This window comes from Carcharodon carcharias, chromosome 27, assembly GCF_017639515.1.
Source record: "Carcharodon carcharias isolate sCarCar2 chromosome 27, sCarCar2.pri, whole genome shotgun sequence".
Classification (NCBI taxonomy): Eukaryota; Metazoa; Chordata; class Chondrichthyes; order Lamniformes; family Lamnidae; genus Carcharodon; species Carcharodon carcharias.
The window spans coordinates 12,010,470-12,033,492 of record NC_054493.1 but is presented as its reverse complement, the minus strand read 5'-3'; positions in this window follow the sequence as shown (position 1 = coordinate 12,033,492).

Here is a 23,023-nt window from a genome sequence, read left to right as displayed (position 1 = left end):
GTGGGGACTGTGGAAAGGGATTTAATTACCCACGAGAGCTGGAAATTCATTGGCCTATTCACACTGGGGAGAGGCCGTTCACCTGCTTGGTGTGTGGGAAAGGATTCACTCTCATTCCAACTTCTGAGACACCAGCGAGTTCACTCTGGAGAAAGGCCTTTCACCTGTACTCAACGTGGGAAGCGATTTCATGCTTTTTCGCATCTTTTGTCAGACTCTTGCATTCACACCAATGAAGGATTGTTCAAATGTTCTGACTGTGAGAAGAGATTTAAAAACACAAGGGATCTGCTGAAACGCCAATGCATTCACACTGGGGAGAGGCCATTCACCTGCTCTGTGTGTGGGAAGGAATTCACTCAGTCATCGCAGCTCAATAAACATCAACTTGTTCACAGTGATAAGAGACTGTTTAAATGTTCAGACTGTGGGAAAAGCTTTAAAAGCACAGGGTATTTGCTGAGACACCAACCCATTCAAACAGGTGTGAGGCCGTTTAGCTGTACTGTATGTGGGAAATGATTCACTAATTCATCCCAGCTCTCTGAACACCAACAAGTTCACACTGGGGAGATACCGTTCATCTGCTCTGAGTGTGGGATGCGATTCATTCGGTCAGGCAGCCTCATTTCACACTGACTAGTTCACACTGATAAGAGACCATTTAAATGTTCTGACTGTGACAAGGGAACTGCTGAGGCACCAGAGCGCTCACACTGGGAAGAGGCCATTCACCTGCTCTGCATGTGGGATGGAATTCACTGTCTCCTGCAACCTGCTGAAACATCAGCGCACTCACACCGGGGAGAGGCCGTTTGTCTGCCCCATGTGTGGGAAGGCATTCATTCAGTTATCGCAGCTCAATAAACATCAGCTTGTTCACACTGATAAGAGACCATTTAAATGTTCTGATTGTGAGAATAGCTTTAAAAACACAAGTAACCTGCTAACACACCAGCAAATTCACACTGGGGAGAGGCCATTTAGCTGTTCTGTATGTGGGAAACGATTCATTAATCCATCCCACCTCACTGAACATCATCGAGTTCACACTGGGGAGAGGCCATTCACCTGCTCCCTGTGTGGGAAGGCTTTCACTCGGATAAGTGCCCTGATTTCACACCAACTTGTTCACGCTGTTAAGAGACCATTTAAATGCTCTGACTGTGAAAGAGTTTTAAATGCAAAAGAGAACTGCTGAGACACGAGTGCAGTCACACAGTAGAGAGGGCATTCCCCTGCTCCGTGTGTGGGAAGGGATTCACTGACTCATCCAGTCTGCTGAAACACCAGCGTATTCACACTGGGGAGAGGCCTTTCACAGGCTCCATGTGTGAGAAGCAATTTAATCTATCATCCACCCTGCTGAGATACCAGTGAATTCACATGTGACTGCAGGGACTAGGTTCTGCAGTTATTTCTGCTGCATTCTCAGAGTTGGGGTTTGTTGCTGCATATGTTAATAACTAGGCTGAAGTTTAATACTCATATACATTTAATCTGTGTGTTGTATAAAGTAAAGCGGGAAGGGTCACTTTCTAAAAAGCTTACTCCCAGTAATGGAAACTACCATGCATGTGGTGAATCCCAGTAAAACAATTAAGAAATGAAAGTAATGTTTGTGTCTGGACTTTGTTTTTGGGTTACTGTGGGTCAGAGCAGGATGTGTGAGGGCAGTTCAGGGTCAGATGCTGAAATACTGCACCCCACAGGAACATCACAAACTTCCCTTCCTGGCGCATCTCAGGGTCAGACACCTACACCCCAAGGGGACATCACAAATTGCTCCTTTCTGGGGCAGCTCAGGGTGGGATACCGAACATCCTGCTCCACAGTGACATCCCAAACTGGCCCCACTCTGAGATAATAATTGCTGGAGGGACAGCAGCCAGGACATAGGAACAAGATGAGGCCATTAAGTCCCACAAGTCTGCTCCCCCATTCAATTAGATCATAGTTGATCTGCACCTCAACTCAATTTTACATCTATGATCCATTTTCTTTGAGATCTTTACTTAACAAGAATCTATCGATTCCCAATTGAAAATTTCAATTGATCCCCGGCCTTTTGTGGAGATTGGTCCAGATTTGCATCACCTTTTATGTGAATAAGTTGTTTCTGATTTCACTGCACGGGTTATGTATCAAACAATGACTCATTGTCGAACACAGACAACATGGACACAAATCCAATTACCCTGAGAGAATACATGCAGCTGGACAGGGGTCACTGAACTGAATTCTGACCGCAGAAAGTTCACTCGAGCAAAACCAGACTGAACATGAAGATAAGGCAGAAACACAAGCAGATGTGATTGTTGACAATTAACCATAAATCAAACTCAATTAGAATGAACATTGGAGGAGCTTGATTAGATTCATAATGCAGAATGAGTCATAAACTGAGACAATTTCTTTATGGATAATGGAAAATACTGGACAAAGATATGAATGATTTCATTCTGAGAGGATGGGGAGAGGCTTGGTAGAGGATAGCTAGGTTTCTTCAGCTACTGTAGTTCAGCACTCTCACAAGGAAGGAGGTGGTTGGATTATCTAAGTACCACTACTAAGTTGCAAAAGTAAAATCAAGACTTTTTTTGGAGTGGATATACAAAGGAGATCTGTCAGTTCGGTGGCAATCGTAACTTTTACGGTTATTAATAAAGGATAACTTCACATTCCCACCTCTGAGTTAGAAACCACATTGCAGACAGTCCTGGTGAGTGGAAACGGCTCTCCAGCTCATTCTGGGTTGACGTCAGGCAGGATCAGTGTGTCTGGAGGGTCTGACTGTCCATTCCCATTGTGTGAGTTGTGGGAACTCATCAAACTGTCCCGGTTGAAGCTGGACCAACAGATCGGATGGAATTAAATGGTTCCAGACATAGAAGGAGCGTTAAACAGCCTGTGAATTCTTAACTAATTCACACTGTTCTCCAAGGGATGAGTTTAAAGAGAAACAATCACTACACTGTAACTTCCTGAAATAATCCCTGCTGTCTGTCCTGAATGAATCCATTTCACTAACAAATGTTGAAATGTTTGCTTCACACCCACAGGTGTGCTTCACACCCACATCTGTTTAAAGCCACAAACTGAAAGGTCCAGTTTTTTCCTGGAGTTTGAGACAAATTAGCTTCCAAAATGATGCAGTTTCAGCCAATGAGGGAGATCCGGACTCAGCTCCGCCCCTCATTCACTCCGATTGGTTGGAGGACCAGCCGCTCCAGATCGGTCCTCCAGCCACGCCCCCTCTTCCTATTGGTCCGGAGCAGCCGTCAATCACTCCGGGCATTGTGACCTGGAGCATGCGCAGTGCGGGTGATGTCCATCGAAAGACGTTTGTTTGTTTCATCTTCAGGTGGGAAGGAGGCGGATAAGCGGAGGCAGCGTTAGGGGCGGTGGGTGGGAGGGGAGGCTTCATAAGCACCTAGTGGAGGCCTCAACGCTATAAACAAGAAGATTCAGGTACTTTGTTTGCACCAACGGAGCGGTATCTTTTTCGGTGAAAGGCTCAGGTGAACGGCCGCCATCGTCATTGGGGTGCGCATGCGCTGTCACCAATCTCTCTCTCTCTCTCTCTCTCTCTTTCTTTCTTTGTCTACAGGAATGAGACAGAGTGAAACTGGCACAGAAACAGCCCCTTCGGCCCATCGTGTCCGTGCCGGCCATCAAGCACCTATCTATTTTCCAGCAACTGGCTCATAGCCCTGTATGCGATGGCGTTTCAAGCGCTCGTCTAAATACTTCTTAAATGTTGTGACGGTTTCTGCCTCTACCACCCCCCCTCAGGCAAGTGTGGTCCAGATTCCAACCACCCTCTGGGTAAAAATAATGTTTCCTCAAATCCCCTTTAAACCTCCTGCTCCTTACCTTAAATCTATGCCCCCTGGTTATTGATACCTCCGCTAAAGGGAAAAGTTTCTATGCCTCTCATAAGTTTGTATACTAATGTTGTGAATTATTATCTCCGACTGACAGGGGTGGATTTTAGAAACTCCTTTTACAGTTGGTAAGAAGAGGGTTTTGAGACAAAAAACTCAAACCAAACATAACATTAAGTTTCAATGAATCAGAATCTGAATATCATTGGCCTTTGAGTTTAAGCATCGAGTTCCAGGTCAGCACCACTCAGTGTGTAAAAAAAGCTCTTTCATTCCTCCTGTATCTCTTGCTCAAAATCTTCAATTTGTGTTCAAAATTCTTTTACAATCAGATAATGGGAACAGTTTTTCTTTATGTGCCTTATCTAAACCTCTTATAAGCTTGTACACCTCCATCAACTCTCCTCAATCTCCTTTGCTCCAGGGAGAACAACCCCAGTTCTCCAACCTAACATTGCAGCTGAAATGCCTCATCCCTTGAATCTCTGCACCCTCTTCAGGACCCTCACATCCTTCATAATGTGTGGTGATGACTGGTTTGAACAGACCCAGATGTTCTGTGTTCGTGTCTGTGATGTCATCACACACCGACAATTGCATGGTGACATCACCCCGCTCCCCGGGTATTTCCTCAACTGGGAGATTTTTCTCTGACTCCAGCGCTTCTGATATCTTTCCAGCTGCAGGCTCCAGCAGGAGATTTTAAAATTGAAAACAGTGGAATTGTTACAGAGGGGAGTATTATTCAGCAGCCATCTACAATTTAGAGCATTTAATGCTATGCCCTGTTGTTTGTGAAAGGTTCCATGGCTCTGGTTCTGTTGTGACACCTTCACTGTGGATCTGAATCCAGGTCCATCCATTGCTCTTTTTCACCTCTGCCCTCACTGATCACCTCTCTGCTATTGTCTTACTAATGGGTATATTTTGGTTATGTTTAGTATTTTACTGTTACTTTCACCGACCATGTAAAAATGCATTTTCCACGGCCGTACTTCCCTCAACCTTGTGCTGCTGGCTTATCAGTTTTATCTTCCCACAGTATCTTTCAGTCAGGAATTGTCTTTCCTGTGCTATGGTCAATTTCTCTTTCACTTCTGAGCTATAATGACCATCAAATTCTGCACCATTTTTATTCCCCATAATTCATTAACACACTGAAACTTTAACTCTGTTTCTTTCTCCACAGATGTTGCCTGACCTGCTGAGTACTTCCAGCATTTTCTCATTTCAGATTTCCATAAGTTGCAGTATTTTGCTATTATTTTATTGCAGGTGGCACTCAGAGTTCAGAAACACAGGCAGACCAGTTAAGAGCAGGTTTGTAGCAGTGTGGCTGTTACAGAAGTCCCTGGCCTTCAGTGCAGGTCTATTTAATAGAATCAGAGTATGAAAGCAAAAAACAGGAGGTCCTTTATTCCATCGTGCCTGTTCTGGTTCTCTGCAACACCAAATCAATTAGTCCCACTCCCCTGCCCATTCCTCATGGTTCAGCAATTGTGTTTTTCTCTTCAGGTGCTTATCCAGTTCCCTTTTGAAAACCTTTTTTTGCATCAGTTTGAGCTGGAGGAGAAGCTGCTGGGTTTAACCCCAAGGACTTTGGAACCCAGTCAGACCCAGATATTTCCAATGTGAAATTGTCAAGGGAGATAGATTTCAGGAGAGATAAGGTTGTTGAACGGACACTGTCCAGACAATGTAAAAGAGTATTATTTTAGAAAAAAGTATTCCTGTAGATGCTTTCAATCTACTTTACATATACATATTTTAAAAATGTATTCTTAGGATTGGGTGTCACTAACAAGGCCAGCAGCAGATGTTACCCATCCCCAGTTACCTGTGGAGAAGATGATGTTTGACCTTCTTGAACCGCTACAGTCCGTGTGGTGAAGATGCTCCCATGATGCTGTTAGATAAGGAGTTACAGGTTATTCACCCAGCGATGAGGAAGGAACAGTGTTGTATGTCCAAGTTGACAACAACAATGTGTATTTATATAGTGCCTTTACGTACTAGAATATTCCAAGGCATTTCACAGAAATGTTTCAAAGCAACATTTGACACCGAGACACATCGGAAAATGTTAGGGCAGGTGACTAGATTGTGACGAAATAGGTAGAATCGTCTTAAAGGAGGAAAGCAAGGCAAAGATGTTTAGCGAGGAAATTCCTCAGTCTTGGAAGCTGAAGGTGTGGGAACAGTTAAAATCAAGAATGTTCAGGAGGTTGGAATTAGATGTGTGCAGATATCTCGGAGGGTGGTGAGGCGGAAGGAGATGACAGAGATGGGGAACAGCCGGGGAGGAATTTGAAAATAAGGCTAAATGTAGACGCCTTTTAAACAGGAACCTTTGTCGGTCAGTGAGCACGGGGGTGATGGGTGAACAAGATTTGTTGTGAGTAAGCACACGGGCAGCAGATTACAGGGAGGTTGAATGTGGGAGGTTGGCCGCCCCGGAGTGTGTTAGGATAGTTAAGTCTAGAGGTAACAAAGGAATGGATGAGAGTTTCAGCAGCAGATGAGCTGAGACTAGGGTGGAGTCAGACGATGTTACTGAGGTGGAAATAGATGGTGTTGATGATAACACTGAAATGTGATTGTAAACTCATCTCGGGATCAGATATTACATAAAAATCATGAATAGTCTGGTTCAGCCTCAGACAGTTTCCAGGGAGAGGGATGGAGTCGGTGACTAGGGAGGCGAGTTTACCACAGGGACTGAAAACAATGGCTTCAGTCTCCCAATATTTAAATGGAGGAAATTTCTGCTCATCCAGGACTGGATGTCAGGCAAGTCAGGATGGTGCGTGAGTTGGAGGGGAACTTGGAGTTGATGGTGTTCACATACACCTGTTACCCTGGTCCTTCCAAGTGGTGGAGATTGAGGGTTTGGCAGTTTCTGTCAAAGCTATGGTTGAGTTGGTCTCTTGTTTGCTACCTGCCTCTCCCACTTCTCGCTCTCTCTCTCTCTCTCTCTCCTCCCATAGTGTCCAGAGTCTTGTGTAGGCCATGATCGGGTGGCAGGTTCCCTTCCCTGCAGGACATTAGTGAACCAGTTGGGTTTTTACGACAATCGAGCAGTTTTCATGGTCACTTGTTCCTAGTTCTGGCCCACAAATTACTAGATTCATTCAGCTCAGTTTCACAATCTGCCTTTGGTATGTGTGGGTTCTCTCTCATTCCCTTTTTTCTGTTTTAAATCAATTGCCTAGGAGATTAGAAGGGGAGGATTTGCAGTTCAGAAACTCAAACTTAACATCACATCAGGATCTGAATGAGTCGCCCAATTCATCAGGACCTGAATATCATCAGCCTTTGAACATGGAACCAAAAAGCACCATTCACTCTGGGGAAAAACTATTGAAATGTGGGGACTATGAGAATGGATTCAATTACTCATCTGAGCTGGAAATTCACCAGCGAATTCACACTGAGGAGAGGCCGTTCACCTGCTCCGAGTGCGGGAAGGGATTCACAAAGTCAAACTACCTGCTAAAACACCAGCGAGTTCACACTGGGAAGAGGCCGTTCACCTGCTCTGAGTGTGGGAGGGGGTTCATTAATTCATCTGATCTGCTGACACACCGAAGAGTTCACACTGGGGAGAGGCCGTTCATCTGCCCCAAGTGTGGGAAGGGATTCGCTCAGTCATCCACCCTACTTATACACCAGCGAGGTCACACTGGGGAGAGACCGTTCACCTGCTCTGTGTGTGGGAAGGGATTCACTTGTTCATCAAACCTGATGAGACACCAGCAAATTCACACCGACAAGAAACCTTTTAAATGCACAGACTGTGAGAAGTGCTATAAAAGTATTGAGGAACTGATGTCCCATCAACGTTTTCACACTGACGAGAGACCGTTCAGGTGCTCTCACTGTGGGGCTGGGTTCAGGCGATCATGTGAACTCACTGTACACCAGCGCATTCACACTGGGGAGAGACCGTTCCTGTGCTCCGAGTGTGGGAAGGGCTTCACTCAGTCATCCAACCTGCTGAGGCACCAGCGAGTTCACACTGATGAGAGACCTTTTAAATGCCCCGACTGCAGAAAGTGCTATAAAAGTTCTGGGGAACTGATGCGCCATCAACATGTTCACACTGACGTGAGACCATTCAGATGCTCTCAATGTGGCACTGGGTTCAGGCAATCATCTCAACTCACTGTACACCAGCATGTTCACACTGGAGCGAGACCATTCATCTGTTCCATGTGTGGAAAGGGATTCACTCAGTCATCCCACCTGCAGAAACACCAGCGAGTTCACAGTGCGGAGAGACCATTTATCTGCTTCGTGTGTGGGAAGAGATTCACTCGGTCATCCACCCTGATGAGTCACCAGCAAGTTCACAAACAATTACAGTGACTGGATTTTGCTGTTAATCACCTCCGTGAACCATGTTCATTGCCCTCTATTTTTACTGGCGTTAATAAACTCCTGCCTAGTTATCATGGTTAGTTTTCTGGATAAAAGTCAAATAAATTAGCTTTGTATTAAACACAGTGTGTTGAATCTTCTTAGTATCTCTAACACATTAGTTCCTTTTGAAGTTCTCACCTATCTCCTCCATCCTCACCTCCCAACAACAATGTGTGAGGAGCTCATGGAGCTTCTTTGTCACGAAGATTGAGACAATCTGATCAGCTGCCTTTGCTGCTTCCCTCCTGTTCACTAGCCCACTGGGAAAAACTGTATCTAAAGTTCTTCCTTCGAGCCTTGAACTTGCATCTTTCTCCAATTTCTCTCCTATCTTCTAACTTCCTCAAAGTTCATCTTGTCCATGAGACCTGCCTTCTGCTCCCATGACCCAATTCTTACTAAACTGCTGACCACCCAACTTCCCTCAACAATGGGGTCCTCCATTTATTGATGGAGACATTAAGTACAAAAGCAAGGAAGTCACACTGAATCTTTATAAATCACTTTTTAATCCTCAGCTCAAATATTGTGTTCAGTTCTGAAGACCACACTTCAAGAAAGATGTCAAGGCCCTGGAGAGAGTACATGGAAAATTGACCAGAATAGTATCAGGGATGAGATGTTTCCGTTATGTGGAGAGACTGGAGAATCTGGGATGGTTCTCTTTAGAGCAGAGAAGGCTAAGGAGTGATTTTAATAGAGGTGTGAGCATTTTTGAAGAATTTTTATCAAATAGAGAGAAATTGTTTCCATTGGCAGGATGGTTGGTAACTGCAGAACACAGATTTAAAATAATTGGCAAAAAATCCAGGATGGAGATGAGGAGAGATTATTTTACTCTGAGTTCTGATGATCTAGAACACATTGTCTGAATGACTGGTGGAAGCAGATCCAATAGTAACTTTCAAAAGTGATTTGGGCTTTTACTTCTTAAGGAAAGATTTTTCAGGGCTCAGGAGAAAGATCAGGGGAGTGGGACAGAATGTCAACATTGTCAGAGAGATAGTACAGACAAAATGAGCTGAATGGCCACCTTGTGAGCTCTATGATTTGATCATATGGTGTTTATTATGAATAATTATCCTGTTATAGAATCATAGGATCTCATCAGTGTACAGCACAGAAGGAGGCCACTTGGTTCATCGAATCTGCACTGGCTCTTTCAAAGAGCAATCCGGTTAATTCCACTGCCCCACTCTTAACCCGTATTCCTGGACGAGGATTCAGCCCGTCAAGACACAAGCCCAGTCACACTGGGGAGAAACCATGTTAATTTGGGGACAGTGGAAAGGGATTAAAGTACTCATTTGAGTTGGAAATTCATCAGCACAAACATACCAGGGAGAGGCCATTCACCTGCTCCATGTGTAGGAAGTGATTCGCTCGGTCATTCAGCTCTCAAACACACCAGCAAGTTCATACTGGAGAGAGAGGGGGTTTAAATGCTTAGAATGTGACAAAAGTTTTAAAAGCCGGTTCCTGTTGTTATTGGTGGACTTGCCCCAATGGACTACTTTCTGAGGCCCAATTGCTGCTGCAGAAAAAGCTTGTGAAAAGGTCAGTGTTTTTTCTGAAAAGCTGATTTCTTCAATAATCAGGATCATAATGTATTAATTATCAGGATTGTAATATATTAATAGTCAGGATAATATATTAACAATCAAGATCATAATACATTAGTAGGATCCTAATACATTAATAATCAGGAAAAAATATATTCATAATCAGCATCATAGTGTATTAATAACCAGGATACTGTTACAGTAATAGTCAGAATCCTATTGCATCAATAAAGAGGATCCTATTACATTAATAATCAAGATTCCATTACATTAATAGTCTGGTGCCTATTTCATCAACAATCAGGATCTTATTGTATAAATAATCATCCTATGAGATTAATAATCAGGATTCTATTACATTAGCAATCAGGATCTAATTACATTTAATTACACGGTTCTATTTGCATTAATCGTTAGCTGCCTATTGGTTCAATTCTCAGGAAATTATTGCAATTATCAGGATGCTAATACATTAATAATCAGAATTATTTCAATTACTAATCAGAGTCCTATGGCATCAATAATCAGGATCCTATTATGTTAAAGTCATTTTCCAATTGTATCCTTAATCAGGATCCTATAAGATGAATAACCAGGAGGCTATTATATTAATAATCAGAGCCCAAGTACATCAACAATCCCTCCAAACCCACTCAACAGCTCTGGTATCCTCAAATTTTCACTCTAGGGTCACACAAAGTCTGAGGCATTAAAATGGGATCACACTGGGAAAACATCTGGGAAGCACTGATTTGAACAGCCTCTTTCTGGACTTAAATGCACTTATCTCATGACTCATCTCACTATCAATGTCACATCTTCCTCTTCTATCTCCCTGATAGAAGTTATTATTATTCATGGTTATCAGGTGTCGTTGTGGGCTTACCCTTGTTCTGCTATCATCACATTCTGCTTTCTTACCTTAATGCTACTATCAGCACCTTTTTTAGCCCTTTAACACTCCCTTTGTCCTTTTGATCATGACATCTTTGTCAATCTCTCCTTTGCCCCCACCTATCGCTGGCCTTCTATCCAGCTTCATCTGTTCCACCCCCCCTTAAACAGTATAAATTTCATCACATTTTTACTTCTCTCCAGCTCTGAATAAGGGCCATATGGACTCTAAACATTAACTCTGTTTCTCTCGCTAGAGATGCTGCTCGGCCTGCTGAGTTTTTCCAGCATTTTCTGTTTTTGTTTCAGATTTCCAGCATTGCAGTATTTTGCTTTCAATCTTAAAGACAATCTCTTGTAGTTTGGGTGGGGTGGTGGTGGTGAGTGCTCAATCACGTTTGGAGGGGTTAAATGATTTGTGTTTTCTATTGCATTACATTTTCTATTACAATCACATAAAAATCTGGAACATGGATGGGAATATGGATTGGTGTTAGGTGAGAAGATCTGGCTCAGTGTATTACTGCAGGAAGTCTAAAAACTAGAGTCACGGTACTTCAGAGCTGATTCCTGTGCTGGCAGCATCCCATTGCTAACTGTTGATAAGGCTCCAGTGGTGCTGTAGGATGATGCACATAAGGAATTTGTGAACTATCTGAGGGTCATAGTGAGGGGAGAGGAAGGGATCTGGAAAGCTGCAGACTCTTCATTGTTGTTCCAGGAGAAGTGGGGTCTGATTGTGTAGAGGTCAGGTCACAGCACATGGTCAGCCTGTGGTTTCATCCTGGATGAAGAATCTCTGAATGAAGAATCTCTCTCTCTCTCTCCATGGACACGCAAACGCCACACAAACAGATACACATGAGGAAACTTCCTGTCCAATTGGGTGGACACCAACCAACCTGACTAACATTGGGGATAAAGTACTGGTGCCTGTAAGGGCCACAATGTTTGAGAAATTCAAGGAAACATTACCCTCCAAAGACTACAAGCAGTTTTGCCCGTGCAATTCCACCTCTTTCTCTGAACCTTAAATCTATACTGAACAACATTTGGCACAGAGGCAACAACAAAACATTAACATTGAGCAATCTATTGCCACCCTGTGTTATCAGCCCCATTTAGAGATAGTGTACAATACAGGGCATAATCCTGGGATAATTACAGCCACTAACTTTCCTCTTGTAATTACAGAAGATGCGAATTCTTCTATATTGATGGTCCAGTTGATGAAGAGACTTCTAAGGTGGGTTACAAGGAGAAAGAGTATAATGTTGTTTTGACTCTGTAGTCCAATATTTCCCTGACTTTGATCATTGCTGCTTCAATGTCATAGGACATATATTGCACAATAACTAAAAGGAGCCATAAATATTGCACAACTTCACAATTTACAACATTACTCTTGATGTTCATGTGTTCCCTAGCTTTCCTTTCCATTACTTTCATTTACAGATCTATAAGCGATGGACTTGCTGCTATCTCGAAACAAACTGTTTTCACCACTAAGGCTCCGCTCTTATTTAATAGTCTTAATGACATCACCGCACCAGGACTGGATGACATTATAAGAGTCCATTGTTTCTTAATGATCCACATCAATAGCAACAGGAAATATTAATAAACCTGAGCACATTATCTAGGCTGACACTCCAGTGTGACATTGAGGGACTGCTGCACTGTGAGAGACAGTGTCCTTCAGATGGAACTTGTGGAGGCTCTGGCGACAATCTTATAATCCTCCTTAAATAGTAATGGTGCCAAAGGACTGACAGGTTGCAAATGTTACACCCCTGTTCAAAAACATAGCAATTACAGCCAATCAGCTTAACATCAGTGGTGGGGCAATGATGAAGCTAATAATCCAGGCAAAATTCAATTGCCACTTGGAAAAGTATGCATTAATAAATGGAAACCAACATGAATTTGTTAAAAGCAAATTGTATTTGACCAACTTCATCAAGCAAGAGTGTATAAAGTACTGGATTTGATGCCTTGGTGGATAAAATGGTGGCTAGTATAGTACCACACAATAGACTTGTCAGCAAAGTTGAAACCCATCAGACTGAAAGGGTAGTGGCTGCCTGGATATTAAATTGGTTCAGGGACGGAAAGCAGAAATGTTTGTTTTTCAGGATGGAGGGAAGTTTTCAGCAGTGTGACTCCAGCATTCAGTGTTGGCGCTACTGCTCTCTTTAATATATATCAGTGAAGTAGACTTGGGAACACAGGGCCGAATTTCAAAATTTGCATGTGTTTCAAAACTCAGAAATGTAAGAAACAGTGAGGAGGATAATAACAAACTTCAGGAGGACAGGGAGAAACTGGTGAAAATGGCAGACACTTAACGGATTAAATGCATTCACCATACTGCTTGGCACATCTTACATTCTTACCAACTTTGGGAACATTGTCTGAATGGTCACGATGGTGAGGCATGAAGCAGATGGGAAATGGATTTAGAAACAGTCTAAAGAAGAAATTAATAGGGAAAATACAAGCCGCAAGTGCCCATGGAAATAAAAATGAGATTGACTGAATGCAAAAACATTAGAAACAAAACTAGAAGACAGAAAACACTAGTTACTTAAGATTATTGGAATTAATCTGTCTGAGAAACCATCAGCCATAAGGCATCTGACTGAAATAAATGTATGTGATGTAACAATCATGAAATACACAAATAATTCCAGTGTATGTTATATTGCTAACAGGTCAACGAAGGCTTGGATCATACAGAGCCAGAGGATCTGCGGTTTCACAACCATCAGTGTGTTATACAATATAAGAGACCATTTTTCAGAGCCACTGATTTGTGTTAGTAATATCTGTGCATTCCTGTTTTGATTGTATGGAAATTACAGCTGTGCTTTGGGACTAAATTGGACACACGAGCATACAAATGTCAGCAATCATCCATTTTAATGTGAGGACAGTTAACACTCCTGTGAAGGGTTTTAATCTGCTATAAAAATGCTAGTCATTGACTATGGGAAGGGAGTGAACTCCCTGTCAGAGCTGCAAACTCATGATACAGTCACACCACAGATTGACTGCTCAGCAGCTGAATGTAGAAATAGATGCACTTGGTCATCCCATTTACTGACAAAGCAGCACAGTCACATCAGAGAGAGACTGTTGACATATTTCACGTGAGTGAGGGCATTTTGTTATTTTTCCAACTGTTCACACTGCAGTATAAAGATTCGAAGGATTTCATGCATGATCAGCACATTTTTACTGTAGAGAGTCTTTTTAATGTTCTGTTTGATAGGAAAAGACTTACTTGTTCATCGCACCTGCTGAGATACTAGTGAGCTCACATGTGAGTTCAACAGGGGATTGATTCTACAATTATTTCTACTGTTTTGGTGATTCTTAATTCCTGACCAATTCCAATTCCCCTTCTCTGGAAATGGATAATGGCCCGTGCATTTGGGTTCCTCTAAAACCTGTTTTCTAATTTTATTTGTGGCCCTTTAGTCCCAGTCTGCTCTCGGTAACAGTAAAGAAATCACGAAAACCATGTCTGATCTACAATGGCGGGGCATTTCCCCAGCATCCTTCGCGGCGGAGAATGTCCCCCATCCAGACCACAGGAGCCCAGTGCGCAAGTGCAGGACAGCACAGTGTTTGGAGCATGCGCAGTGGGAGTGATAGCGAAGGGAATGTACCCACATGTCGTCTCTCAGCCAATAATGTAGATGCGTGTCGGAGGGAGCGATGAGCGCAGTGAGTGGACGGAAAGGCTCCGTGAACACCCAGTGAAGTTGCCAAACCCCAAATAAGAAGCTTCCAGCCCAGTCTGGGGTTTCCTGGAGCCGTTGAGCTTCCTGTGGTCACAGGCCCGGGTTAACGGCCGCCATCTTGAGCGGGGGTCATCCCTGCGCCTGTCAGCAGGAGGAGAGAATATTGTGAATTTCTATCCTGGACTGACAGGGGTGGGTTTTGGAAACTCCTTTTACAGGGGGGTTAGGGGGGGAGAATTTGCCAACGGAAATTTAAAGCCAAGCACCACATCAGGACTAATAGAATCAGTCGATTCATCAGGACCTGGATATTATTGGCCTTTGAGTGTAAGCATTGAGTTCCAGGTCATTACCATTCACTGTGTAAAATTTTTTCCTCACAATCACCCTGTAGATCTTAAAACTGTTTCCCCAAATCAATTTGTGGTCTGCTAATGGGAACAGCTTTTCTTTATCTACCTTATTTAAATCTATTATAAATTTGTCCACCTCTATCAAATCTCCATTCAATCTCCTTTGCTCCAAGGAGAACAACCCCAGTTTCTCCAACCTAACATTGCAATTATAATCCCTCATCCCTGGAACCATTCTGGTAAATCTCCTCTGCATCCTCTCAAGGACCATCACATCCTTCATAATGTGTGGTGATCACTGGTTTGCACAGACCCAGATGTTCTGTGTTCGTGTCTGTGATGCGGTGACATCACCCCATTCCCCGGGTATTTCCTCAACTGGGAGATTTTTCTCTGTGACTCCAGTGCTTCTGATATCTTTCCCGCTGCAGGCTCCAGCAGAAGATTTTAATATTGAAAACAGTGAAATCGTTTCAGAAACGAGTCACTCACCATCCTGACTTGGAAATATATTGCCGTTCCTTCACTGTCGTTAGTTCAAAATCCTGGAATTCCCTTCCAAACAGCACTGTGGGTGTACCCACACCACATGGACTGCAGCGGTTCAAGAAGGCAGCTCACCACCATCTTCTCAAAGGCAATTAGGGATGGGCAATAAATGTTGACCCAGCCAGCGAAGTCCATGAATGAATAAAAAAGTGAGTATTTTTGACCATTCATCTAAAATTTAAAGCTTTTAACGCTATGCTGTGAGAGGTTCCATGTCTCTGGAGCTGATGTGGCTCCTTTACTGTGGATCTGAAACCATGTCCATCCATTGCTCTGTTTCACCTCTGCCCTTTCTGATCACCTCTCTGCCATTGTCTAATTTCCTCTGTCTCTAATAATGGGTGTATTTTAGTTATGTTTAGTATATTTTACTGTTACTTCTGCCGACCATGTCTAAATGAGGTTTCTGCCACTGCCCATCCCCCGACCACGTGCTGCCGACTTCCCAGCTTTATCTTCCCACAGTATCTTTCATGGTCAGGAATTGTTTTTTCCTGCACTTTAGCCCATTTCTCTTCTGTTTTTGAGCTTATATTGACCATTAAATTCTGCACCATTTTTAATACCCGTAGTTCATTTTGCAGACTGAGACGTTAACTCTGATTCTCTCTCCACAGATGTTGCCTGACCTGCTGAGTTTTTCCAGCATTTTCTCTTTGTATCTCAGATTTCCAGCACTGCAGAATTTGCTATTATTTTATTGCAGGTGTTGCTCACAGAACGAGTCTAGAAACACAAGTGGACCAGTTAAGAGCCGGTTTGTAGTAGGGTCGACAGTGGCTGCAGAAGTTAGTCCCTGGCCTCCAGTGTAGGCCCATTTTCATTGAGTTATAGAACCATCGAGTGATTGCAATACAGAAGGAGGCTATTTAGCTCGTCGTCCCGTCCTGGTTGTCTGTGAGAGCAACTCAGTTAGTCCCATTCCCCTGCCCTTCCCTCGTAGTCCAGTGATTGTGATTTTCACTTCAGGCGTTTATCTAATTTCGTTTTGAAAGCCTTTGTTATATCAGTTTGAACTGGAGTGGAAATGGTAGAGAAGCTCCTGGGTTTATAACCCCGAGGACTTTGGAACCCAGTCGGACCCAGCAATTTTCGATGTGAAATTGTCGAGTGAGGTAGGTTCCAGGAGAGTTCAGGTTGCAAAAGGACATTGTTCCAGAACAAGTATTTCTGTGCATGCTTTTAATCTATTTTACATATGCATATTTTTACAGTGCATTCTTGGATTTGGGAGTCACTAACAAGACCAGCAGCAGATATTACCCATCCCCAGTTACCTATGGAGAAGATGATGTTTGACCTTCTTGAACCGCTGCAGTCTGTGTGGTGAAGATGCGCCCACAATGCTGTTAGATAAGGAGCTACAGGTTATTCATCCAGTGATGAGTAAGGAACAGTGATATATGTCCAAATCAACAGCAATAATTTGTATTTGTACAGCGCCTTTCGATATAATAAAACACTCCAAGGTGTTTAACAGCAATATTACAAAGCACCTTTGACACCGAGCACCATAAGGAGATATTAGGGCAGGTGACCCAAAGCTTGGTTGAAGAGGAGGGGGGAAGTTGGAGAGGTTTAGGGAGGAAATTCCAGAGCTTGGCACCTAGGCAACTGAAAGAACGGCCACCGAAGGCCTTTTAAAATCAAGCATGCTCAGGAGGCCGGATTAGAGGAGAACATATATCTTGGTGGGTTGTAAGGCTGGAGGAGATCACAGAGATAGGGAGTGGTGAGATTATGGAGGGATTTGAAAACAAGAATGAGAAACTTAAAATGCAGGTGCTTCTTAACCTGGAGTATTTGTAGGTCAGTGAATACAGGAGTGATGGGTGAACAAGACTTGGTGCGAGTAAGCACACGGGCAGCAGAGTTTTGAATGACCTCAAGATTACGAGGAGGTTGAATGTGGGAACCTGGCCAGGAGTGTGTTAGGATAGTTAAGTCTAGAGGTAACTAAGGAATGGATGAGAGTCTCAGCAGCAGACGAGCTGAGACAAGGGTGGAGTCGGGTGATATTACTGAGCTGGAAACAGGAGGTCTTGGTGATTCTAGATTTTCCCCTGTTCAACCTTTCTCTGTTGCCTTGTCTCTACTCTGATTTACCACATCTTCCCAATTTTTTATTCTTCCTGTCAAAATGTACAATTTCACATTTTCCCACATTATACCCCATTTGCCAAATTATTGCCCACAGAATTAACCTATCTATATCCCTTTGTAGCCTCCTTACATCCTCTTCACAACTTCCTTTCCTACCTAGCTTTGTATTATTAGCAAATTTAGCAACCATACCTTCGGCCCCTTCATCCCAGTTATTTACATAAATTGTAAGAAGTTAAGGCTGCAGCACTGATCCCTGTGACACCCCACTCATTACAGCTTGCCAACTAGAAAATTTATGCCTACTCTCTGTTCCTGTTGGCCAGCCAATCTTCTATCCGTGCCAATATGTTACCCACTACACCGCAACTTTTATTTTCCACCATAATCTTTGATGTGGCACCTTAGCAACTGTGTTCTGGAAATCTAAGTACAGTGCATTCACCGAGAGGGATGGAGTCAGTGGCTAGGGAGTGGAGCTTGTTGCTGGACTGAAGACAATGGATTCAATCTTCCCAATATTTAAATGGAAGTGATTTCGGCTCATCCAGTACTGGAAATCAGACAAGTCAGGATAGTGTGTGACCTAGAGAGGAACTCGGAGGTAATGGTGTTTGCATACACCTCCTACCATGGTCGTTCTGGGTAATGGAGATTGATGGTTTGGGAGATTCTGTCAAAATTCTGGTTAGTTGTGGGTATATAAAACTCCCCTTAATCCCCTGCCTCTCCCACCTCTCTATCTCGCTCTTCCCATAGAGGCTAGAGTCTTGTGTAGGCCCAAATTGGGTGACAGGTTCCCTTCTCTGAAGGACATCAGTGAACCAGTTTGGTTTTTATGATAATCCAGCAGCTTTGATGGTTATTTTTTCCTAGTGCTGCCCCCACAAATTCAGCTCAATTTCACAACCTGCCTTTGTGTTTTTGTGTGTTCTGTCTCACTCCCTTTTTTCTGTTTTCAATAAATTTCACAGGGTATTAGAAGGGGAGGATTTGCAGTCAGGAAACTGAAACCAAATATCACATCAGGATCTGATGGTGACGCCCAATTTATCGTAACTTGAATATCATTAGAGTTTGAACATGGAAGGAGAAAGCACCATTCACAGCGGGAAGAAACCATGCACATGCTGTGTGTGTGGACAAGGCTTCAACTGACCATCTGATCTGTCGAAACACCAGTGCATTCACACGAGAGAGAGGGGCTGTTCACCTGCACTGTGTGTGGAAAGGGATTCACTCGGTTATTCACCCTACTGTGACACCAGCGAGTTCACACTGGGGAGAGACCGTTCAACAGCCCTGAGTGTGGGAAGAGATTTACTCAGTCATCCACCCTGCTGACACACCAGCGCATTCATACGGGGGAGAGGCCACTTACCTGTCCTGAGTGTGGAAAGGGATTCATTAATTCAACCAATTTGCTGACACATCAGCAAGTTCATACCGGGGAGAGGCCATTCATCTGCCCTGCATGTGGGAAGGGATTCAATAATTCAACCAACCTGCTCAGACACCAGCGAGTTTACACTGGGGAGAGGCCGTTTACCTGCTCCGTGTGTGATAAGGATTTGACTCAGTTATCCCACCTGCTGAGACACCAGCAAGTTCACACTGGGGAGATACCGTTCACCTGTTCTGATTGTGGGAAGGAATTCAGTCAGTTATCCCAACGGCTAAGTCACCAGCGAGTTCGCACTGGGGAGAGGCCATTCATCTGCTTCGAGTGTGGAAAGGGATTCACTCAGGCAAACGATTTGCTGAGACACCAGCAAATTCACACTGGGGAGAAGCCATTCACCTGCTCTGATAGTGGGAAGAGATTCACTCAGGCAAATGATTTGCTGAGACAGCAGCGAGTTCACACTGGGGAGAGGCCATTCACCTGCTCCGAGTGTGGGACAGGATACACTCAATTATCCAACCTATTGGATCACCAGCGAGTTCACACTGGGGAGAAGCTGTTCACCTGCTCTGCATGTGAGAAGAGATTCACTCGGTCATCCAGCCTGCAGAGACACCAGCGAGTCCACGCTGAGGAAAGTTCTTCCACCTGCACAGAGTCTGGGGAGGGACTCATTCAGTTATCCAATCTGCAGACACACCGACAAGTTCACACTGAAGCAAGTCCTTCCACCTGCACAGAGTCTGGGGAGGAACTCATTCAGTCATCCAGCCTTCAGAAACACCAGTGAGTCCACGCTGAGGAAAGTTCTTCCACCTGCACAGAGTCTGGGGAGGGACTCATTCAGTTATCCAGCCTGCAGAAACACCAGCGAGTCCACACTGAGGAAAGTTCTTCCACCTGCACAGAGTCTCGGGGGGGGGACTCATTCAGTTATCCAGTCAGTTAACAGACCAGCGAGATCACACTGACGAGAGAGCTTTTAAATGTCCAAACAGTGAGAAGTGCTCTAAAAGTTCCCTGGAGCTGAAGTACCATCAAGGTGTTCATAATGACGAGAGACCATTCAGGTGCTCTCACTGCAGGACTGAGTTCAGACGATCATCTGACCTCAGTGAACACCAATGCACTCACTCTGGGGAGAGACCCTTCACTTTCCCCGAGTGTGGAAAAGGACTCAGTCACCCAAACTGCAGACACGCCAGCGTACTCACACTGGGAAGAGGCTGTTCACCTGCTCCGATTGTGGGAAGTGATTCACCCAGTCATCCAACCTGCTGAGACACCAGCGAGTTCACACTGGGAAGAGACCGTTCACCTGCTCTGATTGTGGGAAGGGATTCACTGAGTTGTGCAACTTGCTGACACACCAACGAGTTCACAATGGGGAGAGACCGTTCACCTGCTCCGAGTGTGGAAAGAGATTTATTAATTCAACCAACATGCTGAGACACCAGCGAGTTCACACTGGAGAGAGACCATTCACCTGCTCCGAGTGTGGGAACGGATTCACTCAGTTATCACATCTACTGAGACATCAGCATGTTCACACTGGGGAGAAACCGTTCACCTGCCCAGTGTGTGGGAAGGGATTCATTCAGTTATCGCACTGGCTAAGACACCAGCGTGTTCACACTGAGGAGAAACCCTTCACCTGCTCTGTGTGTGGGAAGGAATTCACTCAGACAAATGACCTGCTGAGACACCAGCGAGTTCACACTGGGGAGAGACCATTCACGTGCTCCGAGTGTGGGAATCAGTTCGCTCAGTTATCCACCCTACTGAAACACCAGCGAGTTCACACTGGGAAGAGGTCATACACCTGCTCCAAGTGAGAGAAGGGCTTCTCTCGGTCACCCAACCTGCTCCGACACACCAGCGATTTCACGTTGGGCAAGACCTTTTAAATTCCTGGACTGGGGGAAGTGAAATAAAAGTTCTTGGGAACTGTTCCATCTACATGTTCACACTGATGAGAGACCGTTCAGGTGCTCTCACTGCAGATCTGTGTCCAGGAAATCATTTCAATTCACTGTACATCAGGAATTTCACAGTGGGGAGAGACCATCCACCTGCTTGGAATGTGGTAAGGAATCTGCTGAGACACCAGCGAGTTCACAAGTAACCACAGTGATTGGATTTTGCTGTTAATCACATTCAGGACTGAAGCATGTCCATTGGGTCTGTTTCTGTTGATGTTAATAAACACCAGCCCAGTTATAGGGGCTAATATTCTGGATAAAAGTCAAATAAATCAGCTTTGAATCAAATACACTGTGTCAAGTCTTTTTAATATCTCTAACACAAATTAGAAGGGCTCTCCCTCTCCCCGTCTCCTCCATCCTCACCTCCAACAACAAGTGTGAGGAGCTCATGGAGTTTCTTCATTACTAAGATTGAGACAATCCGATCAGCTGCCTCTGCTGCTTCCCTCTCTTCTACTATCCAATTCCCTTCTGAATACCTTGATTGAACCTGCCTCCACCACCCTTTCAGGAAGTTTGTTCCAGTCTCCAACCACCTTCTGGGTGACAAAAGTTTTCCTCACATCACATTTACTCCTTTTGCCAATTATTTTGAATCTGTGTCCTCTAATCCTTGATGTTCTCTTGAAGGGAACAGTTTCACACTATTTACCCTGTCCATACCCCTCAGGATCTTGAATACCTCTATCAAGTCTCCTCTCAGCCTTCTTTTCTCTGATGAAAATAGTCCCAACCTCTCCAATCTATCCTCATAGCTACAATTCTTCATCCCAGGAACTATTCTTGTGAATCTCCTCTGTACTCTCTGCAATGCCTTCACATTCTTCAAGTATGGCACCCAGAACTGGATGCAGTACTCCAGATGAGGCTTAATTAGTGTCTTACACAAGTTTCAACATGACCTCTTTACTCTTGTCCTCAATGCCTCTATTAATAAAGCCTAAGGTGCAATATGTTTTATTAACTGCTCCCTCAACATGCCCTGCCATCTTCAATGACCTATGAACATATAGGTCCCTCTGTTCCTACACCTCCTTTAGAGGCTCACCCTTTATTTTAATCTGTCTCACCATATCTTTACTGCCAAAACAAATCACCTCACACTTCTCCGCATTGAACTTCATCTGCGACTTGTCTGCCCCAATCCACCAAAATATTTATGTCCTTTTGAAGTTCAAGACTATCCTCATCACAGTTGACAACATTTCCAATCTAAGGCTCATGGAATGTTAGCCTTTATTGCAAGAGGATTTGAATACAGGAGTCTGATGAAGAGTCATATGGACTCGAAACGTTAAGTGTTTTCCTCTCCGCAGATGCTATCAGACCTGCTGAGTTTTTCCAGCTATTTTTGTTTTTGTTTCAGATTTCCAGCATCAGTTGTATTTTGCTTTTATCTAAAGGTTCACCAGACTTGTTCCAGGGATCCCGGATTGTCTAATGAAGCGAGATTGGGGAAACTGGGCCTGCATTCTCCAGAGTTTTGAAGAATGAGAGGTGACTTCATTGAAACCTACAAAATACTTAAAGGAATAGATAGGGTAGATGCAGGTAAGATGTTTTCTCTGGTTGGGGAGTCGAGAAGCAGGGGACACAATTTCAAAATAAGGAGTAAGCCACTTAATACCGATAAGAGGAGAAACTTCTTTACTCAGAGGTTGTGAATCTTTAGAATTCTCTACCCCAGGGGGCCGTGGAAGCTCAGTCATTGAGTATGTTTCATGTAAAGATTGATAGATTTCTGATTAACAATAATGTAAAGAGTTATCGATAGTGTGGGTAAAAGGTATTGAAGTGTTCAATCCACCATGATCATATTGAATGGCGGAGCAGACTTGACAGGCTGAATGGCCTTCTCTTGTTCCTATGTTCCTTTATGTGGAGCAAATATGTAAACATTTGTTCATGAAATGGATTCACTTAGGACAGACAGCAGGGATTATTTCAGGAAATTACACAGTGCAGTGAGAAAGGAAATTCAGTGTCAGGATTGGGGAGCTGGGACTTGTTACTGAAGGTTTGAGAACTGAAATAATCTGGAGTAAGAAAGGAGAAAATGACAACAAACTGAATATGAATAAACATGGAGCACCATTACCCGATTTCCTTCATCC